The sequence below is a fragment of the Moschus berezovskii genome, chromosome 22 (assembly GCF_049115385.1).
Source record: "Moschus berezovskii isolate FMDL1 chromosome 22, NW_MosBer_1.0, whole genome shotgun sequence".
NCBI lineage: Eukaryota > Metazoa > Chordata > Mammalia > Artiodactyla > Moschidae > Moschus > Moschus berezovskii.
In genome coordinates this window covers 14,062,338-14,088,429 of record NC_142481.1, presented here as the reverse complement: position 1 = coordinate 14,088,429, position 26,092 = coordinate 14,062,338, and the positions used below count along the sequence as shown (strand labels likewise).

The following is a 26,092-nucleotide window of genomic DNA, read 5'->3' as shown; positions in this document are numbered from 1 at the left end:
CTTGAGACTTTAGACAGAGTGTAAATGTTCGCTGTTAGAGTTATGGAAATATGGTCTATGGTACTCACTTCACAAGAACTCCAGTGTTCTTGCCTGGAGAATCCTAAGGACGGTGGAGCCTGGTGGGCTGTTGTCGATGGGGTCGCACAGAGTCGGACACGACTGAAGTGACTTAGCAGCAGCAGCAACTCACTTCATGGTGTTTTCTTTAATAATTTTCATTTATTTATTGATTGGCTGTGCTGGGTCTTCATTGCTGCTCAGGTTTTTCTCTAGTTGTGGAGAACAGGAGCTACTCTCTTGTTTTGGAGCATGGGCTCCAAGGAGCTTCCCAGGCGTGCTAGTGGTAAAGAACCCACCTGCCAAAGCAGGAGACGAAAGAGACGTGGGTTCGATCACTGGGTCAGGAAGATCCCCTGGAAGAGGGAATAATAACCCACTCCAGAGTTGTTGTTCTTGACTGGAGAATCCCATGGACAGAGAAGCCTGGTGAGCTACAGACACAACTGAAGTGACTTAGCGCTTGCACGGGCTCCAGGGCACACACGCTTCAGTAGTTGTATCTCCTGGGCTCTAGAGCACAGGCTCAATAGTTGCTCTGAGGCATGTGGGACCTTCCTGGAAGAGGGATCAAACCCATGTTCCCTGCATTGGCAGGCAGATTCTTTATCACTGAGCCACCGGGAAAGCCCCATAGTGTTTTAAGAACTAAAAGGAGTGATGTGTTCAGTGATTGACTGTAATCTGCATAGAGGGAGCACTCCCGCTTGTCTCTTTTACTTGTTCTGAGGCAGTTTTGTCTCCTTTCAATGCACCAAGATGAGCAGCTAGCTCTGCCACTTCTTGTTTATCACCCAGGAAAAAAAATGTTCTTCTCCAAAAGGACTGCTGGCTTATGCCAGGAGAGCTAACAGAGTGGAGTTCAAGGGCAGCACTGAGGACTGGTGAGAGCCAAGGTAGGTGCTAGCTTGCTAGGGCTACCATAACAGAGTACCACAGACCAGATGGCTTAAACAACTGAAATTGATTTTCTCACAGTTCGGTAAGTCCAGCATGAAGGTGACAGAAGGGTTGGTTTCTCTCAAGGCCTCTCTCCTTTGCTTGCAGACGGCCGCCTTCTCCCTGTGTTCTCACGTGACCTTTCCTCTGGGTGTACATGCCGTTGGTGTCATTTCCTCTTCTAATAAGGACACCAGTCCTATGGGGTTAGGGCTCCAGCCTTTTAAATTCATTTAAGCTCAACTATCTCTAAACTCAGTCACACTGAGTTTTAGCATCAGGGCTTCAGTGTACAGATGTGAAGAGGGGAGGGCATGTTTCAATCCAGAACAATGTGCTAAGGCTGGAGGTAAGCAGGGAGCAGAACCAGATCACAAAGGGCCCTGGGAGGCCTGTTCGGGATTTTCTTCTTGACCCACCCCCCATGAAGGTCCCCAGGAAATTGGCTCCATGCGGCGTCCCCTTTCTGTCCTTTACCTTTCAGGCAGGACTAAGCACAGTTCAATGGTGCATTTTTCAAGGTTGCCTGGAATCCTAATTCCTTGGTAGCATAGTGGTTAAGATCCCCAGGCTTTCAGTGCCATGGCCCAGGTTCAATCTCCCTGGTTGGGGAAACAGAGATCCCGAAAGCTGCATATCACAGCTCGGCCAAAAGAAAAAATGTTGCCCGGGTAAGAGCAGACCCAGTGGGAATCACGAAAGAGAAGCTGACTGGAGAGCAAGCACACCTGGGAGGGAGTATGCAAATTAGATGCAAATGACAGCACACACACATACCCCAGTTATGTCCAAGGCTTTTGAAAAAGAGTCTAAACCTGAACAGAGCAGTCCATAAATTCCTATGTCTACCAAATCTGAATGCCCATTGACCAGGGATTGTTCTAGGCCCTGGGGCTGTTGCAGAGTTTAGGATCTAGACCTGCATTGTCCAATAAAATATTCTCAATATGAAGCACTTAAAACATGGCTAGTCTGAGTTGAGATGTGCTGAAGTATAAAATGGGGCTTTCCAGGGGGCTCAGAGCTAAAGAATCCACCTGCCAATGCAGGAGATGCAAAAGACACGGGTTTGCTGTAGAGTAGAAACTACCACAACATTATAAAGAAACTATACTCAAAAAAAAAAAATCAAAGAAAGAATCACACACACACAAGGAATGCAGCCCTGCGACACTGTGATATTATCCCAGTGAGAGTGATTTTAGGCTTCCAACCTCCAGAATTGTAAAACAGTAAATTTGTGTTGTTAGATGCCACTAAGTTTGTGATTGTAGGGAAAGAGCAAATTAGCCAAGATGGTGTAGTCAGGCTCTCTGGCCTCTCGGCCTCTCGCTTTTGCCCCACATTTTGTAAATAATGATCATGTCACAGCTGAGATTACTTAAAGCACTGCGCATGTGTATCAGAGGTACTCACTTGACTGAGGGCTACTTTTGGTCTGTGGGGCTATATAAACCCCACCTGGAAAGCCCTTGCAGGTATGTGCCTTTATGTTATGGCTGCTGTTATAGCTGCTGCATCAGATAGGAGAGAAGGTTATGTTGTGGCTGTTGCCCGGAAAGAATAAACATGTCTGCAGTTTCTACGGCTCCTCGAGTTTTCTTCCAGCTTCCTCGCTCACGCATGGCCTACCCTGGCTTCAGCAAACCCTGTGAGAAGTGAGACAGTGATAATTTGTTACAGGAGCTGTAGGAAACTCCCATGCCTTCTTTCCTTCTTCCTCCTTTCTTTTTTTTCTGTATTTCTTTGAGTCACATTCCTCACTAGCTGAGAGAGCCACTTCCTTCTAAGGTGTAGTAGGCAAGTTCTGGTTGGGTCTTCAATAGCCCCAGAGGGTCTATTCAAACAAACCCCTTTTCCTCTGTACTAAAGTTGACAAGCAAGGAGATTGGGGAAACTATGTGGAGTTCTAGTAAAGAGGACTGGCGTGTGTGTGTGTGTGTGTGGAAACTATGTGGAGTTCTAGTAAAGAGGACTGGCGTGTGTGTGTGTGTGCGCGCGCGCGCGTGCTCAGTCATGTCCGACTCTTTGTGATTCCATGGACTGTAGCCCACCAGGCTCCTCTGGAATTTTCCAGGCAGGGATACTAGAGTGGGTTGACATTTCCTTCTCTAGGGGGTCTTCTCAACCCAGGAATCAAACCCAATTTTCCTGCATTTCCTACTTTGCAGGAGGATTCTTTACTGCTGAGCCACCCGGGAAGCCCAAGGACTGGCATATTTGTCTGCAATGGCCATCGGCATAGATGTCTTTCTATAATTAGGACAAGTACCCAAAAATTGGATAGTTGTTCAACATGCTGAGTCCTTTAAATGAGATAAATCATCTCATTTAATTCTGAAAACAACCCTATGACTTAGATAACTATCAGTATCTCATTTTCAATAAAATATTTTTACAAAATATTGATGTTTATTTTGCTGTGCCAGGTCTTAGTTGTGGCATTTGGGATCTCCAGTTTTTGCTGTGATATGTGGGATCTTTTTTAGTTGCAGTACGTGGGATCTAACCCAGACCCCGGGCACTGGGATGGTGGAGTCTTAGCCATTGGACCACGGAGGAAGTCCCTAGCATCCCATTTTAAACCTAAGAAAACAAAGTCTGAGAGGTTGGGTAATTTGCCCACAATGAGTAAGACAGAAAAACATAAGCCAAGAGCTAAACTCAGGCTTCCAGATTGCTGAGAACCACCCTTTACTGACGGGCGAGACTATGACGAACAGGATGGATCCGTAAGTTTCATTCATCTCACAGGTAGCTGGGTCCCTGTGTTCAGCATTCAGGGTGGAGTGACGAACAACTCAGGCCAGGCTCTTGCAGCATGGAAGTCACATCCTATCAGAAGGGCACCAGCAACTGAGAGGGCAGCCCGCTATGATGAGAGTGATGATGAATATTAAGAGAGAGAGGTGAGAGGGAGTGGACGGGATGGGGAGGAGACTTTGTAAAGCAATGTGTGGTTCTGAACTTGAAAGCCCACTGCCCTCTGAGGAGTGCCATAACCAAATTCATCATGTTCCCTATCTTCCGTTTCCCTTGGTAATTCCCCCAACACAAGCTCCTCTTGTCCTCTCAGGCTGTCTCATCTCCATCACTCTCTGTGCTGTCCTCTGCTCTACCCACTCCTGCCTCCCTCCATCCTTCCCAAATTCTGCCACTGCAACCCCGGTAAGCCTTTCACTCGATGTTCCCTCGGACTCTTACCTTAACTAACACCAGATCCTTCTCCAGAGATAATCCCCACAATCTTTACTGAAGGCGCTTCATCCACCCACTCGCCAAACACCTCAAGGTCTAGAGGAGGAGAGGGGAGTAATCAGGATATGATACGGAAACAAATGAACCCAAATCCCAGTGACTCACATAAAGGTAGAGACTCCCTCGTGCGCCATGTCCAACCTGGGTGGCCCAAGTTCTTCTCCACATGCTCCTTCCTTCACCCAGACTGATGGAGCAGTGTCTAAAACACCACCGATTTCCCGGCAGAGGGAAAAGAGATGTGAACAGCCGTGAGCTGGCTCTTGGAGTTTCAGCTCAAAAGAGATATACATTGATGTGTTCACATTTCATTGGCTAAAGCAGGTCATGTGGCCAAGCTTGATATCAAGTATCTTTAGACGCTGCTATCCCTTAGCAACTCAATGCTGTTTCCAGATATTATTACTCTTTCCCCACACTTTTTTAAAAATCTTCTTGTTGTTGTTGTTCAGTCGCTAAGTCATGTCCGACTCTTTGTGACCCCATGGACTGCAGCTCACCAGGCTTCCCTGTCCTTCACCATCTCCCGGAGCTTGCTCAAATTCATGTCCACTGAGTCAGTGATGCCATCCAATCATCTTGCCCTCTGCCATCCCCTTCTCCTCCTGCCTTCAGTCTTTCCCAGAATCAGGGTCTTTTTCAATGAGTCGGCTCTTCCCATCAGGTACCCAAAGTATTGAAGCTTCAGCATCAGTCTTTCCAACTCTCACATCCATACATGACTACTGGAAAAACCATAGCTTTGACTATATGGACCTTTGTTGGCAAAGTAATGTCTCTGCTTTTTAATATGCTGTCTAGGTTCATCCAGGTTTTTTTAAATCTATTTATTTTTGGCTGTGCTGGGTCTTTGTCATTGTGCGTGGGTTTTCTCTAGTTGGGGCACGCAGGGGCTACTCTTTTTTTAATAATTTTATATATTTGTTTGTTTGGGGCTATGCTGGGTATTTGTTGCTCCTCAAGCTTTCTCTAGTTGTGGTGAACGGGGGCTACTCTCCAGTTGAGGTGAGCAGGCTTCTCATTGCAGTGGCTTCTCTTGCTGCAGTACACGTGCTCTAGAGTGTCCAGGCTCAGTACTTATGGAGCACAGGTTTAGTTGCCCCATGGCACATGGGAGCTTCCCAGACCAGGGATCGGACCCATGTCCCCTGCATTGCCAGATGGATTCTTAACCACTGGATATCAGGGAAGCCCCTCCTTCTCCATGCTCTTAAAAAAAGTCCCTTCTTCCCCTTGACAGACCTCCTAGAGTAACAGCTGGATCCTCTTCTCTCTTCTCTTCTGACTCCTTAGTCTCCCTAGAAATCTGAGAGTCACACTTAGCTCCTCCCACTCCCTCATTCCATATCAGACCCTTTAGAATGTTCCAGAGGTTCAAAATCTGTCACTTCTCTCATTCCCCACTGAATCTACCCTCTTCCAAATCACCATCATCTCTCACCTGTACTACTGAGTTGTCCTAAAAGTTCGTTTAAGTTTTTCCATAAGATGTTGTTGAATACAACAGCAACCTTTCAAATCTTGCTCTACAGTTCATTCATGATCTAGCTGTTGCTTCCCAGCCTAATCCTTCTGTAGATTCCCATGTCCTTCAGGGAGAGTCTAAAATCCTTGTTGTTTGTTTTGTTCAGTCGCTAAGTTATGTCTGACTCTTTGCAATCCCATGTAAACCCCATATTACAGCAAGCCCTATTTTCCCATTCCATAGGTTGTCTTTTCCAGGTTTTGCTTGCTTGTTTATTTACAATTTCCTTTGCTGTGCAAAAGCTTGTAAGTTTGATTAGGTCTCATTTGTTTGTTTTTATCTGGACCATAAAGAAGGCTAAGTGATGAAGAATTGATGCTTTCAAACTGTGATGTTAGAGAAGACTCATGAGAGTCCCTTGGACTGCAAGGAGATCAAACCAGTCAACCCTAGAGGAAATTGATCCTGAGCATTCATTGGAAGGCAAATACTTTGGCCACCTGATGAGAAGAGCCAACTCACTGGAAAAGACCCTGATGCTGGTAAAGATTGAAGGCAAGATGAGAAGGGGATAACAGAAGATGAGATGGTTGGATGGCATCACAGACTCAATGGACATGAGTTTGAGCAAGCTCTAGGAGATGGTGAATGACAGGGAAGCCTGGTGTGCTGCAGTCCATGGGGTCGCAGAGTCAGACACGACTGAGCAACTGAACAGCAATAACAACATGTCAGAGAATGTTTTGCATATACTTTCTTCTAGGATTTCTATGGTGTCATATCTTAGGTTTAAGTTTTTAAGCCATTTGGTGAAACACTCACTCTGTGAGCACTTGCTCTCCCAGATCTGGAGCTGGATGAAGGCAGAGACTGCCACAGGCCTAACACATCAACCGTGCTCAGGAAATATTTTCCAATGAGGTAATGAATTTGTCATACATGGAGCCAGGGGAAGGGAAATTGTAAAGGTGACTAGATGCGATTATATATGACTGAGTCAGCTTCCCAAGATAATCAAGAGAGGAAGAGGAGGGCTGGGACGCTTGCGCCGCCTCTGATTCACTTAGTCCTGAACTCATCAGACATCACCCCCTTCCTGCATTTCCCCCTGTTTCTAGACCTCAGAAGATGCCTTCCTCACCCACACTGATTCAGAGAATCTGGTTTCAAGCCTGAGAGAGTGTTCCTGTCCCTCGTTCCCCTCCCTAGCTCCTGCTGTTCTCACCTCTCCCCCAGTTCTCCTTCTCCGCACATCCCACAGGCCCTCTAAGCCAAGTCATCTGCAGCGTCTGAAGCATCCCCGAGATGCTGCCCGTCCTCAGCTTCATTCCTGAGCAGAAGGGCCCTGGAAAAAGAAACACGATGCATGAGTGAGACACATCCCAGGCCTGGGCAGAAGCGTGTCTGCCAAACCAGGCCACATGATGGGTGTGATGGGAAGAGCTTGGTGTTTTGGGGTTTTATTTATTTGGTTAGCTTTTGCTTTTTCTCTGTTTTGTTTGTTGTTGCTGTTGTTTGTTTTTTGGAATAGCCTTGACAAGGCCCCTGTGTCAAATCATATTTTCTTCCCTCGAGGCCAAGATGGTGCCTGAAATCATAGCGTCAGAGACGCTAGGACTAGCCTTCTGGAACAGTCATAACAAAGTACCACAGGCTGGGTGGCTTAAACAATAGAAATTAATTTCTCATAGTTCCAGAGACAAATGCCCAAGATCAGGGTGAGGGCAGGTGTGGCTTCTTCTGAGCCTCTCTCCTTGGCTTGTAGATGACTGCCTTCTATCCTCTGTGGACACACATCCCTGATGTTTCTTTGTGTGTTCAAATTTCCTCTTCATGTAAGGACACCAATCATGATTAAATTAGGACCCATCTAATGGCCTCATTTTCACCTAATCACCTCCTTAAAGGTCCTATCTCCAAATAAAGTCATTTCAAGGTATTGAGGATTAGGGCTTCAACACATGAATTTGGGGGTGGGGATGGGAGGGAGACAGTTCAGCCCATAAGAGACACTCCTCGGTTTTAGGAGTCCTTCAGGGACTTCCCAGTTGGCCCAGTGGTTAAGAATCACCTGCCAATGCAGGGAATATGGGTTCAATCCCTGGTCCAGGAAGATTCCACATGCCACAGGGCAACTGTGGAGTCTGTGCACCACAACTGCTGAATTCGAGCTCTAGAGCCTGAGAGCCACAGCTACTGAGCCCACATGCTGCAACTGCTGAACCCCAAGCACGAGAAGCCCCCACAACGAGCAGCCCCCTCACCACAACGAAGAGTAGCCCCCTCTCACCACAATTAGAGACAGCCCACATGCAGCAATGAAGACCCAGTGCAACCAAAAATAATTTAAAAAAACAGAACTTCAGTGTTCTCTGAATAAAAGCAGTAATGATTAGATTAATGAGTAATTGAATTTGCTGTCTATGAACGCTAGGGACAGGGCATAATTAATTTAAAAATGAATAGGTGCAATTAATTGTATGTAAACTAGCACTCTAATTCAATGAGGGCGGAGGTTGGGGGGCAGCGGGGGAGGCCTGGGGCCCCAGACATTTCCTCTTGGTTGGGCTAGTCTTGAAGGAGAGAGAGTGTGCCTTAAGTATATCCTTACAGCCCCAGAAACAAGAAAGCATGAATCCAGAGAAGTAAAGATAGCTCTAGACTCGGTGCTTTTTCTGGGGTTATCAGCATAAAGCCAGGATGTTAAAGGGCCATTTTCAGAGAAGAAAAATCCTGGGACTTAATCAGAGTGAAAGGAAAGATCACAGTTCTAGATATAAAATTCTAGAACCTGAGAGCAAACCCTTGGTTGGTACTTTTTTTAAAAGACCTCCCTCTGAAAAACACGATGGGAATATATGTTTGCCTCTGCCTTTTTGATGAGTAAAGCAAGATAAAAATTTCCCCTGAGTATTCCTAATAGTAAGTCCATATTCCTGTGTTTAAAGTCTAAATTTGTACTATTTACGTAGCCTGAAAGACCTCCAGACAAAATTTTAGAGTGGTCCCAAGTTGGCTATATCAACCCTGAATATTCATTGGAAGAACTGATGCTGAAGCTGAAGCTCCAGTACTTTAGCCACCTGATGGGAAGAGCCAGTTCACTGGAAAGGGCCCTGATGCTGGGAAAGATTGAAGGTGAGAGGCGAAGGGGATGACAGAGGACGAGATGGTTGGGTGGCATCACCGACTCAATGGACATGGGTTTAAGCAAACTCCGGGAGATGGTGAAGGACAGGGAAGCCTGGCATGCTGCAGTCCATGCGGTCTCAAAGAGTCGACACGACTGAGGGGTTGAATGACAACCCAAGCTAGCTTTTCCCACAGGTACACAGTGGAAGTAAACACTGACTCTACCCAGGGAAATGGATTTTAAACCCAGACTTTAAAGAATTTCCACAGATGAAATCCCAAGGAACACGAGTTCCACAAACCTAACAAGCAGAAGTGACAAACCTCAGAATCAGACTCAGAGCTGGTATGAATATTAAATTATAAGGTACTGAATACAAAATAAATAAATGTTTTAAGAAATCGAAGATGGTATTTTGAAAATACTGAAGGAAAAAAACAGACTGTCAAGACTGGCAAGGAAGATTTGAACAAGGGAAACTAGAAATTACATACGTAAAAATTAAAAAACCCAGTGGACAAATGAAATAGATTTATCACCACTGAAAGGAGAAGAAACTAGAACACATATATATTTGAAGAAATTACACAGGGTGCAGCATAGGGAGAAAAAACGATGGATATTATGAACAATGGGTTAAGAAATACAGAACAGAGTGGGAAGGCCCAACATACATGTGATTTGTGGTTTTTTTTTTTTAAAGACAGGGGCTTCCCTGGTGGTTCCCTGGTAGTAAAGAGTCTGCCTGCCAATGTGGGAGACATGGGTTCGATCCCTGGTAGGGGAAGATCCCACATGCTGTGCCACAACCACTGAGCCTCCTAGGATCTGGGAGCCACAGCTACTAAAGACAGTACACCCTAGAGCTTGTGCCTCTCAACAAGAGAAGCCACCGCAATGGGAGTCCTGTGCATCGCAAGAGTGCAGCCCCTGCCTGCTGCAACTAGAGAAAAGCACATGTTGGGCAGCAATGAAGACCCAGCAGAGCCAAAATAAACAAAAAGATAACAGAAGGGAGAGAAGCACATTTGATAATGTCTGGAAAATTTTCACAATTGATAAGAAAGATTCTTCCTCAAATTCAGGAAACCCAATGAACCCCAAGCAGAATATTTTTTAAAAAATATCCACACTAGGTAATTAGTAAACCTTAGCCCACTAAAGAGAATATCATTAGAATAGCCCAAGCATTACTTTCTATTTTTCAATAGCAATAATCCAGAAGATAGTGGAATGAGATCCTCAAAGGGCTAAAATAAAATAACTGTCACACCAGAACTGTATGCCCAGCAAAATATCTTTCAAGAACAAAAAGAAAATGATTGTTTGGACAAACTAAAAAGCAGGAATTAATTCCCAAGATACCCTTTTCAAAAGAATTTCTAAGAGATATACTTTGGGAGGAAGAAAACTAATCCTAGAATGAAGTTCTGAAACACAAGAAAGAATGAGAAAAGAAAAAGTAAACAAAAGCATGAAGTAAACATACCAAAAATATCAAAACTCTACCAAAAGTACAGTAACAATGTCAAATTTTAAGGTTTAAGAAAGAACTAAAATCTTGAACAACATAAATGGAGAAGATTTTGTAGAATGCACATGATGATATTTTTAGAGTAAGCACTAAAAGAACAGACAGTTAAGTGTAAAACTTTCAATATAGCATAGAGGGGAAAACGGAAATGTTGGGAGCAGACTCAATCCAAATGCATGTCAGAAGGAGAATAATAGGAAAGGCAAAACAGAAATGGATAATATGACCGGAGGAATTCTGTATCTCCCCTCTTTGGAGAATAGATGAGAGCATCTTTATGCAAGATCAGGTGAAACATAATGTTTATAGTTGTTAAATGGAAGTCTGAATATGTGTAGAAAGATACATATGGGACTTCCCTGGTGGTCCAGTGGCTAAGACTCCATGCTTCCAAAGTGGGTGGCGTGGGTTTGATCCCTGGTCAGGGAACTAAGATCCATTTGCTGCGTGGCATGGCCAAAAATAAGATATGTATGGATGCTGAGTAGTCAAAAGGGTGGGTGAACTGCCTTCATGTCTAACTGTTTCTTAGCCCAAACCCACCCTTTCATACTCCACTTTCTGGCTCTGAGGCTGCCAGCTCCCTATTTGATTCTGCTGAGAGGGAGCACAAGAAAGACAAAAGGCTGGAAGGAGAAAGTACATGTGTCTTCCTGTTTTGCTTGCTGTTCCTGTCAGCATTACTCCCGCAGTAGTTCTTCTCCCTGATGGCAGCAGTTGACTCCTGTCTTTTCCACATTCTCAGTCTCATTTCTCTCTCTCTGAAACACCGAAACCAGCTGTCCCCTCGACAGAAGCCTGGGTTCCGGCTCTACAGGAGTATTCCTTCAACCTTCTAGATTCTAATAACCTTATTATGATTATAATAACTCTGTGATGTTCACATAATAGTAAATAGGGCTTTCCTGGTGGCTCAGTGGTAAAGAATCTGCCTGCCAATGCAGGAGATGCAGGTTTGATCCTTGGCCTGGGAAAATCCCCTGGAGAAGGGAACTGGCAATACTCCAGGATTCTTGCTTGCAAAATCCCATGGACAGAGGAGTCCGGCAGGCTCTAGTCCACGGGGTTGAAAAACAGTTGGACGTAACTTAGGGACTAAGCAACAACAACAGTAAACAACTAGAAACCTATTCCCTTTGTTGCCTCAGTCCCAGGGGGTGAACGCGTGCATCTGTAATCTCTGATTACATCTATTTCACCAACTCAACCAATTCCTTATATTAAATTCTGTTAACATAATTGGTTCAGTTTCTGTTTTTCTGACCAAACCCTCGTTAGTATTGTCTCCTGTAGCTATATGACCAAATTTTGGCCAGTGCAATAAGAGCAGATGTAAGGTAGGCAACTTCTGGGTCTTGTCTTTAAAACGAAGCTAATTATTCCATACTTCTGCCTTCTGTCTTCTGATAGAGGGGAACAGATTTAGTGACCCTAAGACGGCTTCACCCATATGAGCCAGGATGATGCCTCAAGCAGAGCAATAAGAAAGGTGGGACCTCTTGTGGCGGGGCCACCCACCTACTCTGGGACATTTTGTGAAATAAATGTCTTCTGAGGCACTGTGTTCTAGACTCTCTTTATTATACCATAGTCATCCATCCGGGTGTAAATGGCTCTAAATACCAAAAACACAGAAGCCCCCAAACTGAAATAATATAATACAAACAACTCTTGAGTTAGAAAATAAAACATAGGAATTTCCTGGTGGTCCAGTAGTTAAGAACCTGCCTGCCAATGCAGGGAACACGGGTTTGATCCCTGGGCCAGGAGGATTCCACATGCCTGGAAGCAATTAAGCCTATGCACCACAACACCGAGCCTGAGCTCCAGAGCACAAGCTCCGCAACTACTGAAGCCAGCATGCCTCAGAGCCAGTGCTCTGCAACAAGAGAAGCCACTGCAGGCAGAAGCCCTTGCACCGCAACTACAGAGTAGCCCCTGCCCTGTGCAATTACAGAAAGCCCACACACAGCAACAAAGACTCAGTGCGGCCAAAAATAAATAAATGAAATAAATCCGATGACTGGATGGCAATAAAAGCCATTTATTTAACTACGAAAGCAATGTTTCAAGGGTAATTCATTGCTTTGAACATTTTTATCAAAAGACTGAAAACAAATGGAGGAAGCCTCAGTTTAGAACTTAAATATGAAACAATAGAGAAAAATCCAAAAAGGAAGAAGAAAATAATTTAAAGGCTGAAATTGATAGAGTGAAAAAACAGAGAAGACCAAAAAGAACCTCAAAACTTGGCAATTTGAAATTCTAATAAGATAGAAATGCTTCAGGCAAGACTGATAGAAAAAAGAAAGATGCAAATAAAAACAAAATGCATAACTAAAAAGGGGGAACGACAGATACAGATATTTTCAAATGATAAATTTTTGAACTACATAGACCAGTGCACTTGAAAATCTTGACAAAACAGACAAATTTCCACAAGAATAGAAAATTCCGATACTGAAACAAGAAACAGTAAATTCTGAAGAGACCAACAGCCATTAAAGAAACTTTAGTTAAAAGAAGCCCAGAAAGTTTAACAGGGGAATTCTACCAAGCTTTCAAGGAACAAGTAACACCTGCAGTATATAACTTATTACAGGGGAAAAAAAGGAGAGATATTTATTTTATGAAGCTGGTATCCTTGACTCCTAAACAGAATAGGGACAATTTGGGAAAAGAATATTAAAGGCCCATTTTACTTTCTAAGTATAAATACAATTCCTAAATAAAATATTAGATAAGCAAATACAATAAATGTATGAAAAATATCATTGAGCAGGTTTTAATGAACATCAGAAAGTTAATGTGATGTACTACATTATAGAATAAAGGAGAAAAGTCTGATTGTCACATCTATGGCTTGAAAAAATCATTTGATAATGTTCAACATCTATTTATGATAAAACCTCTCAGAAAATTAGGGATAGAAAGGAACTTCCATAATTTGATAAGGACTATCTACCAAAATCTGCTACACACCACACACTTAAGATAGAACCTTAAGCTCATTTCCTTTAAGATCAGAAGGAAGATATAATACAGTCACCACTACTGTTCACTCCTGGAGGTCCTGGTCACTGCAATAAGTCACTATAAATATGTATATAAGGGATGAGAGGGAGGAGGACAAAATTGTCATTGTTTGGATGTGATTTGGTATTAAATATAGAAACTCCAGGGGCTACCCTGGTGGGTCAGACAGTAAACAACGTGCCTGCAATGCAGGAGACATAGGAGATGTCGATCCTCAGGTTGGAAAGATCCCCTGGAGGAGGGCATGGCAACCCACTCCAGTATTCTTGCCTGGCGAATCCATGGACAGAGAAGCCTGCCAGGCTACAGTCCATAGGGTTGCAAAGAGTCTGACATGACTGAAATGTACACACAGAAACTCTAAACCATTAAAACTATCAGAAAGTCAGCAGATTGGCCACATAAAAAATCAAATTGGAAAGCTGAATAGCACTTCTCTATACTATAAAGACGGAGAAGGCAATGGCAAGCCATTCCAGTACTCTTGCCTAGAGAATCCCATGGATGGAGGAGCCTGGTAGGCTGCAGTCCGTGGGGTCGCTATGGGTCGGACACGACTGAGTGACTTCACTTTCACTTTTCACTTTCACACACTGGAGAAGGAAATGGCAACCCACTCCAGTGTTCTTGCCTGGAGAATCCCAGGGACGGGGGAGCCTGATGGGCTTCCGTCTGTGGGGTCACACAGAGTCGGACACGACTGAAGTGACTTAGCAGCAGCAGCAGCAGACTATAAAGAAAGCTGAGCACTGAAAAATTGATGCTTTTGAACTGTGGTGTTGGAGAAGGCTCTTGAGAGTCCCTTGGACTGCAAGGAGATCCAACCAGTCCATCCTAAAGGAGCTCAGTCCTGGGTGTTCATTGGAAAGACTGTTGAAGCTGAAACTCCAATAATTTGGCCACCTGATGCGAAGAGCTGACTCATTGGAATAGACCCTGATGCTGGGAAAGATTGAGGGCAGGAGCAGAAGGGGATGACAGAGGATGAGATGGTTGGATGGCATTACCGACTCAATGGACACGGGTTTGCGTGGACTCCGGGAGTTGGTGATGGACAGGGAGGCCTGGCGTGCTGCGGTTCAAGGGGTCGCAAAAAGTTGGACATGACTGAGTGACTGAACTGAACTTCTTCTATCTAAATCAAACTATAAATTCAAAGCAAGCCCAAATTCCAGAAAGATTTTTTTTAGAAACAAATGGATTAAAAAAATGCATGTGGAAGAATCAAGACTCACAAATATATAAGAGGATCTGTATCAGGTAAGATATGCCAAAAAGACTTCCCTGGTGATCCAGGTTATCCAGTAGCTAAGACTTCATGCCCCCAATGCAGGGGGCCCGGGTTCAGTCACATGCTTCAACAAAGACCTGCCACAGCCAAACAAAGAAATATATAGAAATAGCTTATTGAAAAGATATACCAAAAAGCCAGAGTAAAGAAAGAAAACAGAGGTGGAACGGCACATGATCAGACAAACTGAACAAAGGAACAGGAAAGAGACACGTGAATATGCAAGACCTTGAGATATTTCAGAATAAGCATCCTAATCAGAAGGGAAGAGATGGACTGTTAAAGGATAACATTGTGAAAACTGATTCTTTATAAGGAGAAAAGGAAAGTTGGTTCCCTACTTTTCACCACAATACAAAGGTCAAACAAATGGATTAGAGACCTAAACATGAAAGATAATAAATCTTTAAAGCTAGCATATTCCTTTCACAAGGCTGCAAGAACGAGGTACCGCAAACTGGGTGGCTTAACACAACAGAAATGTACTGTCTCCCAGTTCTGGAGGCTAGAAGTCTAAAATCGAAGTGTGAAGGGGCCAAGCTCCCTCTGGGATCTGTAGGGAACCCTTCCTTGCTCTGTCTTAGCTTTGGGTGATTTGCTGGCAATCTTTGCAGTTCCTTGGCTTGCAGCTGCACTGCGGAACTCCAATCTCAGCCTTTCTCATCACATGGCACTTTTCCCTCTGGTGTCTGTCTCCAAGTGGCTGTCTTTTTATAAGGACATCAGTCCTACTGGGCTAGGGCCCCACCCTACTCCAGTATGACCTCATGTTAATTTAATTCATTACATCTGCAACCACTCTGTTTCCAAATAAAAGCACATTCTGGACTACTCGGGGTAAGGATTTCAGCATATCTGTTTTTAAGAGACGTAATTCAACCCAGAACAGCTAGTAGAAAAATGCAGAATATTTTTATGACTTTGGAGTGAATAAAGATGTTTAAACCAAGAAGACAGAAACCATATAATGAGATGGATTTGACCATATTGAGATTAAAGCTTTCCTGCAAACAAAGACATGGTTGAAAAAGTTTAATAAGTGACAAACCAGGAGAACATATTTCTAGTTTCAAAAAAAAATGTGATTAAAATCCAGAATATACAACAAAATCCTGCAAATATTTAAGAATGCATGCATGCATGCTCAGTCGCTCAGTCAGGAATCCCAATATAAAAATGGGCAAAAGATATGAATAGGCCTATTTCCCTGGTAGTCCAGTGGTTAAGAATCTGCCTGACAAAGTCCTTTTGGGTAACAAAACACTCATGTATTAGCCAGGAATATAGCCATCGGGAATCAAGATTACATTTCAAAGAATCTCTTGAAGCTAAAAAGCCGGGCAACAACGTTCAGATCCACTGAATACAAGTGGAAGTAATGAGATCAATTCCAGGAAATGTCCTCAAAGGGATATGTCATGACTATCTGTCCTTTCTTCCTTTCCTATGTCCAGAATGCAGACAGGATGGCTGGAGACAAATAAGTCATCTTTGACTACATGGTGATTTGGGGATGGAGGAAACACATGGTGGAGCCTGAGTCCCTAACACTATGGAGACAAGTCAACCATGAATCATCTTCTTTCCAGGATACAAAAGTAAATGTATATCTTGTTTAACTGAGTGTTATTTGACAAACCACACAACCCAACATAATCCTACCAGAACTCCCCAAAGGAAAATCTTAGCACATCTGGAAAAAGACAGAGGCAGGAACTAAGCACAGGCATGTCCACTATCTCACTCCCTGAAAAATTCTGTCTCAGTCATGGTCATTACTCTGGTTGGAAATCTGAAGAGGGAAATCTGTCTGTCTCTGATCGATCTGAATAATCCAGAAATTTCAGAGTTTATTAATTTAAAGACAAAACTAATCTGAAAGTTGAGTCAAGCATAGAATTATCAGAAATGGCTATATCCATGGTTTTCTCCATCCAGGAAAAAAAGCACTTGTCAGAGTAAGATTAATCCACGCTTAACCTGCAGGTTTGCAATGTGGAAAACTGATGAAAGTACATATTAGAATGTCTTTCAACATATTTGTTTTGACATTTCTATTAATTTGAGTGAGGAATTAATTAAATTGTAATAAAAAAGAGATGACATGATGCCAATAGAACAGTTCATGCCTTGAATAATGGAATCAGAATTACACAACATCAGAACCCTGAGAGGCTTTAAGCTATCATAACTTCCCATTTTACAGCTCAGAAAACTGAGGTTCAGAGTTGTCAACTCGCTTGCCCAAGGTATACCTGGAATCAAGGGTAAAGTTGTTGGCATACCTTCCTTCTACTTCTTCTTTTTGAATAAATGAAAACTATGTCATGAAAAAAAAAGAGAATCTGCCTGATAATGCATGTCCCTGGTCCAGGAAGATCCCACATGCCCCAGGATATCTAAGCCCATGCCCCAACTATTGAGCCTGCGCACTAGAGCAGGGAGATGCAACTACTGAACCCACATGCTGCAACTACTGAAGCCCGAGTGCCCTAGAGCCCATGCTCTGCAACAAGAGAAGTCACTTCAGTGAGAAGCCCACACAGCGCAACTAGAGAGTAGCCCCTGCTCACCACAACTAGAGAAAGTCTACGCGCAGAAATGAATACCCAGTGTAGCAAAATAAGCAAATTTTTAAAAGATATGAATAGGCAATTAACATAAAAGGAAATCTAACTGGTTAACAAGTCTGAAGAGATGCTCAACTTCCTTCCTAATCAGTTAGAAAATTATAACTTTTTTTAACTTTTTATTTTGTACTGCGGTATGGCCAGTTACAACATGACATTTTAAATCTATCAGACTGGTCAAAATTAAAAGGTCAGTGAGGGACTAGTCTTAGTGAAGACATGTAGAATTTGGAACTATCATGCACTTTGGTTAGCATAATTCAGTATGTATATCGTATGATCCAGCAACCCCAATCTTGGTGTATAATCCAGAGAAACTCTCACTCAAATCCCAAAGGACATAAGTACAAGACTCTTAATTGAAGTGCTGTTTGTAGTAGCAAAGAATTCAAGGCAATGTAGGTCTTCTTCATTGGTAGGTGAATAATTAAGGATGGTGAACTAATAAATTAGAGTGCTATGCAGCAAACAGAAGCAATTACCTAGATACACAAACAATATGGAATGCTCTTAAAACAATATTGAGCAAAAAATGTAAAAACAGAAATGTAGTTGGTTCAATTTTTATAAATTAAAACCATATACACATACAAAGCACTATACATCTTTTAGAAATATAGACATAAAAGTACTACTATATTTAAAAAAAAGAAATAAAGACATATCCAAGAACCACAACACATTAGAAAGTGTGTCTTTGAGGAGGAGGAAGAAATGAAAGTTGGAATGGGAATACGGAGAAAAAAATAACATAAGAGAATAACTTCATACAAACTATTGTTATAGTGTATCAGAAATGAAACAACATGGTAAAATCAACTCTCAGAAAAATAAAATTAAAAACAAGAATAATGAAAGACTGAAAAAAGAAGTACCAAGGAAATGTTAAGAAAAAAGTTGCATTAAAAGCAAAAATCATTAGGAAAGACAATAAAGGATATTTCACACTGATAAAAGAAATTATTCACTTCTGTCATATTAATATCATAAACCCTTATGCGCCTAACAAGGTAACTTCAAAATATATGAAGCAAACACTGATACAGTTAAAAGGAGAAATGAACATAGTCTCACCTGTAATGGGAAACTTTATTACACCTTCCAGAAGCCAATAGATCAGTTCAGTTCAGTTCAGTTGCTCAGTCATGTCCAGCTCTCCGCAACCCCATGAATCACAGCACGCCAGGCCTCCCTGTCCATCACCAACTCCTGGAGTTCACTCAAACTCATGTCCACAGAGTCAGTGATGCCATCCACCCATCTCATTCTCGGTCGTCCCCTTCTCCTCCTGCCCCCAACCTTTCCCAGCATGAGTCTTTTCCAGTGAGTCAACTCGTCGCATGAGGTGGCCAAAGTATTGCAGTTTCAGCTTTAGCATCAATCCTTCCAATGAACACCCAGGATTGATCTCCCTTAGAATGGACTGGTTGGATCTCCTTGCAGTACAAGGGACTCTCAAGAGTCTTCTCCAACACCACAGTTCAAAAGCATCAATTCTTCGGAGATCAGCTTTTTTCACAGTCCAACTCTCACATCCATACATGACCACGGGAAAAACCATAGCCTTGACTAGACGGACCTTTGTTGGCAAAGTAATGTCTCTGCTTTTTAATATACTATCAAGGTTGGTCATAACTTTCCTTCCAAGGAGTAAGCGTCTTTTAATTTCATGGCTGCAATCAGCATCTGCAGTGATTTTGGAGCCCAAAAAAATAAAGTCTGACACTGTTTCCACTGTTTTTCCATCTATTTCCCATGAAGTGATGGGACCAGATGCCATGATCTCAGAGGGGGAAAAAAGGATGGACATAATAGTTAAGAATTAGATCATTAATAAACTTGTATGGTCAGACCTCTTATCCCAACAACTGGAATGCACATCATTTAAAGACAGAACACAGTCGGGCTCAGCCCCAGGCCCAGGCCAGGTCAGGGCTCCCGCTCGGGGTCCTCGGGCCCCTCGTCGGGGCGCCCGGGGTCCCTGTGCACACAGAAGTTCTTGCAAGGACTGGTCGAAGCTAGGGCCGGAGGAAGGGGACCTCATTTCCTAGGGTTAATTCTCTTGCGGTCTTGGCCCGCTGACCCTTTGACTTCTCACCTGCAGGGCCCTTGGCGGCCGTAAACCGGCAGTCGCCCGGGCTCTGAGGTCGCTTCGCACTCCGTCGCCTCCCGGCCTCATTAGGTCGGCGGGGCTGTAAAGCAGGAATCAGCCGCTGCCTAATCCGGACCTGGGGTCAATGCTAGCCCGAACAATGTGCACAAAAAAGACAGCTTTGGAGCAAGAATTTGGAATATGCATTTAAGTTGTCGTGCTTTGCATTGGAAACCCCTGGGCAATTAAAATAAGCCTGCCTTGTGGTATTTTCTGTCCCTTTCTTATGAGTGGTTCCTGCAAGTCAAAGGGGCCAGAGTCCCTTCTGCAGTTTGGGAACTTGTTTTGAAATAGCCACCAAACAGATTTTTCCCCACTTTGGGTGAAGTTTCCTTCCAGGGTTCAGCCTCTTCACCCCACCCCCTGGTTGGAATAGAGTATTGACATCTTTGAGAGAGCAAAGGAGGTAGATGGTGCTTACTGTATACTTTATTTTTGATGGTGCTTGGTGTATACTTTATTTTTCCATGCTATAGTTTGCACTCTGAGGTTTGAGGTTTTTCCTGGTTAAATCTCTTGGTACCAAAAGTGTGGAAAATGAAATGTTCATTAACTTGAAAAATCTTTAGCCAATGGATAGGCAGTTTGTCTCTTTGAGAACTGCAGCACCCAGACTGTCTCTAACTTTAAAATCAAGCTAAAGATGCACTGGTGAACTATCTCCCCTGGATACCTGCAGTGTTCTTTGGGTCATTTGATATGGTAAAACTGTGGTTGATTTTCATAAGAGTTACGTGAATGGAATTTCTGTAAAATTGGACGAGTGACAAATTGGTAGAGCTCTTTTGTTCGAGTGATAACTCCAAAGGGCACTGCTTTTCCTCTGAGGGGTGGTTTCTACCATCACTATTGAAATCTACAGCTTGAAAAACACTAAGTTCGTGAAAGCCTTTAAAGGGGGGAGTGTTCAGAGCACTTGGACTAATAATAACTTAACACAGGAGCAAAACTTCTTTGAATAAGATTCTTGTTGTCAAAAACCTGTTGAAAGTAAAGAAAACATATTTCTTTGAAAATCGTCTAATAGAGCGAACAATTTTGTATATTTTTAATGTGATGACAGTCCAACCTGTTTACTGATCTGATGAATAGAGAAATGTGAGCTCTATAGTAACTAGAAGAATAGCCTTCACCAAGTGGCAAGTTTCTAATGTTTGTTCTCTGGTTGGGTGTGTATGTTGTTTAATGTGTTTTATTAAAACACAACCTATGTAAAGACCATTTGAACATAAGATGTTAAACATAGAAGATTCCATTGTGTTTTACTATAAGCTAGAATTTAAAACAACATATCCAATAACATTTTATGATATTTTTCTAAGAGTAAATGTAGCTTGTTTTGACCTATCTGCAGCTCACTTTTTGTTTTTTTTGCCAGTGTTGTCCTGCTTGGTATCCGGGACAGTCTCTAATTCCTGACGAAGAACTTGATACCGATGTTGGTATGCAGCAGCCATAACACTACCTATCCTAAATGCAGGGTTAATGCCAAACCTACTGTGCAAGAAATGATTTACCGAAGTTTCAAAGAAAACCACATCAATTTGGATGTCTGTTTCCTTGAAGTGATCATTGTAAGAGTAGTAGCTTCTTCCCTAGGTATAAAAAGACTATTTTCTTCTTTTGGTGTATTTCATTCTGTGTTGAGCAATCATTTGTGAAATTAAAAAGCAACCCCCCACACATACACAAACCTCCAGCCGCTCAATTTAGGATCATAAACATGAAGATGGAGGTGAAGACACTAGCCTAATTCAGTGTGTATTATCTCATGCATTGTGTTGGCTGTTGAAATCTCTTTCAAATATCCGCATTCCACATGTAGAACTAAAGTATTTAAAACTAGAAATATGAATGCTTGTTTTGTTAATTTCATGTCTGTGTTCAAAAAGCAACATCCAGGATCTCTACAATTGACTTAAATAAAACCATTTAAATTAAAAAAAAAAAAAACAGAACACTTCCAAAACAAAACTAAAAAATGCTGCATACTAGGTCAAAAACGAAATCTCAGTAAATTCCTAAGAATTTATGTCATTCAAAATACATTCATTAAATAAAATTAGAAATCAACAAAAAGAAAATCAAGGAAAAATCCATTACCTAGATATTAAAAACCACATTTCTAAATAATTTGGGGGTTAAGAGGAATTGAAATTACATTTTTTTGGAACTGAATGACAATGAAAGCATTACATAGCAAAACCTGGGGTATATATAATAACAAAATAAATACCAAGATGGAAAAAAATGAGTCAACAAGGCAGAAATTAATGAAATAAAATATTCCTCCAAAATATTAGTAAAAAGGGATTATCTTCTACTTATTTTCAGCAAACAAAAAGCTGAAAGCTTTTTAAAGACCAATAAAACTGTAAATTTTTTTTCAAATATGATCCAGAAAGATAAGAGAAGGAATAAATAAACATCAGGAAAGGAAAAAGAAATATAACTTCGGATCCCTATGATTCATCAGAAATAATAAGCATAAAGTTATGCCAATGAATGTGAAAACCCAGATAAAATACTGTTCTAGGCATATATAAATTACAAAAATGTATTCTGGGAGAAGGTAATAAACCTGAATAAACCAATATCCACAGAAGAGGTTGAAATTGAAGACCTACTAAAAAGGTACCCAACATGAATGATCTGACACTCAAATTCTACACTCAAATACCAAGGGACAGATACCTCTAATATATCACAAACCATTCCAGAGTGTAAGAAAAGGTAGGTGGTTCCCTCCCTCAAAGTATAGAGCAGTGCTAGCTTCCCTTAAGTCATAACTGGGCAAGGACAGTGCAAGAAAGAAAACCATGAGTCAGTCAATTCCACTCGTGAAAACAAATGCACAGCAACTCTAATTAAAATGGTATTAAATCAAATCCAGCAATAGTGAAAGAGAGGAGGATGATACTACATTAACAACACAGAAGTCATCTGATTATATCAATAAAGAAAGCATTTAATAAGAGTCAATACCTACTAAAAAAACCTTCATAGCAATTAGGAAAAAATTTTTTAAATGTACTGAAAACATCATACTTGATGAAACGTTAGGGGCATTCTTTTAAAAAGTCTAGAACAAGACAAGGATTGTCCATTATCATGACTGTCATTCAACACTGTATTGGACCTCTGAACCAAAGAGGATGGGGTGAGAAATGCGTTATAAAGATTGGAAAAATTAAGCTTTTATTTCCCCCCCGGACACCAGGGCCATCTAACTAGAATAGTATGGAATATTATCTGTCAAGCTATTCTAGAATGAATAAGAGTGAGTTCAACAAGGTAGCCAGATCCAAGCTCGACATTAAAAACAGCAGTAACTGATGAGGGAAAAAAAAAAAATCCCAGACATTAGTAAAAAAGTAAAAACAGTCAAGTCCAGTCAGTGGACCAAAAAGCACATATAAGATATCCCAGGTAAAAATTATATTTACATCCAAGAACGGAAAACTCAGTATTACAAAGTAATAGATTCTCCCCAAATTAATAATTATTCATTACATTCCCAACCAAAATCCAAAGGATTTTTTTATGGATTTCACAAATGCCACCGCACTCCCCATTCCCATCGCAGAGTCCCCCAGGTTTAGAACCAAGCCTAGTCCTCCCCACCAAAGTCTAGGCATCTGCTTAGAGACCACCTGTTCTGCTGCTCACCTTCTTTGACTTGAATCACCCGATAAACAATTGGTAAACAAAATAAAATGGTGGCATATCACCATCATATTGGTTAACAGGCAATTTTCTCTAGGAGGCTAATGTTTTGAAGCAATCAGAGGTAAATTTTCTCATAATTAAAGGGGAAGACTTAGTAATAAAAGAAGATATTAAAGGGAAAAGCTGCAACTCTACAGAAATGTCTTCCTTTAGATCCATTGTGGTTTAGTGATTTCAAAAACCATAACATTTACTACAATGATATTGTTGTTCAGTCACAAAGTCCTGTCTGGCTCTTTATGATCCCATGGATTGCTGCAAGCCATGTTTCCCTGTCCTACACTATTCCCCAGAATTACTCAAACTAATGTCTATTGAGTTGGTGATGCTATTCAACCATCTGTTGAACGATCTCATCCTATTACCCCATTCTCCTCTTGCCCTCAATCTTTCCCAGCATCAGGGTCTTTTCCAGTGAGATAGTATGTGGCAAAGCTGTGAAAACAGGTGAAGAAACTTCAACAATATTTTCCCACATTAAAATAACAGATTAATGAAGACTACACCTTGTATCAGATTTTCTCTTTTTTTTGGCATCCCTGGGCAGCTTGCAGGGATCTTAGTCCCCTGACTGGGATCAAACCCGTGCCCATGGCAGTGGAAGCGGAGTCCTAACTAGACCATCAGGGAATTCTCCAGATTTTTACTTTTGATGAAAATGATCTCCATGAGAAAGTATCTCCAGATTGGCATCTCTGTGAAGGAGGTACAAGCCCCAGCCTTTAAAATTGCAAAGAAGGCACAGAAAGTATTACTAAGTGCATATGTCCTATGGAAATTTAACTGTGATTGTATTTTTATTAGGGTTTCCCAGGTGGCTCAGTGATAAAATAATCTGCCTGCCAAGGCAGGAGACATGGGCACCATCCCTGGGTTGGGAAGATCCCCTGGAGGAGGAAATGACAACCCACTCCCAGTATTCTTGCCTGGGAAATCCCCTGAACAGAGGAGTCTGGCAGGCTACACTCCATGGGGTCAAAAAGAGTGGGATGGCTGAGCACATTTTTATTGGAATTCGTTACTGGTTTTGCATAACTCATTATACAGTTGCATATGTTTTCAGCAAGCTGTCCCTAATTCTGTTTTTCCCCATAAATCCTTTTTATATTTAACAGTGCACTGTTTTGCAGAACTACAGGTTTTTCAGGAAAGCATATATCAGGTTATAGTAGAAAGACCTGTCCTCAAGAAGCTGGGGCCTCTCTTGTAACAAGCAAGGAATTCTTGAGAATTCCTGAGCTTCCCTCACAGGTAGCCAGGAGAGCAGGTACCCTTTTCCCTCTGACCGGGGAACAACTTCCCAGGAGACTGTGAGTCAGTTCTCTAGGGTTCAGGCACCAGAGCCCTTCATGGTCCTCTTCTCTCCTCCCGCCAGACCTCCAGACCAGTCAGGAGAGGCTTAGTGAAAAGATCCAGAATTTTGCTGCTCACAAGCTTTTGGATCTTGAGCAATTCGCTGAACCTCTGCAGGACTGTTTCAGTTCAGTTCAGTCGCTCAGTCGTGTCCGACTCTCCACGACCCCGTGAATCACAGCACGCCAGGCCTCCCTGTCCATCACCAACTCCCGGAGTTCACTCAAACTCATGTCCACAGAGTCGGTGATGCCATCCACCCATCTCATTCTCGGTCGTCCCCTTCTCCTCCCGCCCCCAACCTTTCCTAGCATCAGAGTCTTTTCCAGTGAGTCAACTCGTCGCATGAGGTGGCCAAAGTATTGGAGTTTCAGCTTTAGCATCAATCCTTCCAATGAACACCCAGGATTGATCTCCTTTAGAATGGACTGGTTGGATCTCCTTGCAGTCCAAGGGACTCTCAAGAGTCTTCTCCAACACCACACTCTTTAAATGGGAAGGCACGGTTTTCAAAAAAATCATTACTATCGTCGCGGTCGTGGTGAGTTTTAATAAAAAAAATCTGCCTTTGATTGTTGCTTTGTCATTTACATTTGCGACCGTGGACAAGACACTTTACTTCCCTAGGCGTCGTCTGTAAAATGGGGCTTTGAGAGCATTCAGTACTACCATGTGGGCAGGCGCTTAGCAATAAGATGCATATTGCTGCTGCTGCTAAGTCACTTCAGTCGTGTCCGACTCTGTGCGACCCCATAGACAGCAGCCCACCAGGCTCCTCTGTCCCTGGGATTCTCCAGGCAAGAATGCTGAAATGGGTTGCCATTTCCTCTCCAATGCATGAAAGTGAAGTCGCTCAGTCGTGCCCGACTCTTAGCGACCCCATGGACTAAGATGCATATTAAGCCCCAGTAAATTGAAGTTCCCATTATGGAAGGCGGGGATTCTCGAGTTGTGACCGTGGAGGCAGAGGAACCCAGAGGTGGTGGGGAAAGCAGATGTGGCTGTGATTTCCTCGGGGACACTCCACACATCCTCCCAGCCCCGTCTTCCCAGCAGAGGCCTCACCGTCAGGCCGACCCGCGAGCTTGTGGGAGCTCGCCGGGGGGCTGCCTCCCCACAGCGCCGGTCCGGCGTGTAGTCGGAACGGACTACACTTCCCGGCGTGCACCTCGGGTCGGGCCCCCGAGGGTCAGTCCAGCCTCGGGGACCTCGTCCTGGCCGCGTTAGAGGCTCGGGGCAGTAACCACCATTCACGCAGCTCCTACTTCTCCCTTTGCGAAGCGCGTCAGTCACCGTCAACCCCACCTTGGGCCGCGGCCCCCGAAGGGACTGTGAGGAGCGCTCGGCCCTTTCCTCCTCTCTTCCTCCAGGCGTCCGGCACACCGCGTCCCAGGGAGAGTCCGAGGGCAGGCTTATCTACCCGGGAGAATTCCTTCGGCCCCTCGTAGTCCCCACTTCGGCCCGAGGCCGGCAGTCAGGCTCTGGAGGCTGAGGGACGGGGACGGACTGCGA

General features: G+C 42.9%; 1 long non-coding RNA gene across 2 annotated transcripts; it reads right to left on the bottom strand.

The window, feature by feature from the left end:
* Nucleotides 1–2,022: 2,022 nt before the first annotated feature.
* On the bottom strand, nt 2,023–26,014 carry LOC129546818 (uncharacterized). Of its 2 annotated transcripts, none has more exons than XR_008683947.2 (4): nt 25,886–26,014; nt 6,948–7,067; nt 4,204–4,293; nt 2,023–2,648 (listed from the first exon to the last, which is right to left on the bottom strand). It is a non-coding gene; the product is annotated as an uncharacterized LOC129546818 (long non-coding RNA). The 2 variants fall into 2 exon arrangements; XR_008683948.2 differs by lacking the exon at nt 25,886–26,014 and adding an exon at nt 18,421–19,010.
* Between the last annotated feature and the right edge of the window lie 78 nt (nt 26,015–26,092).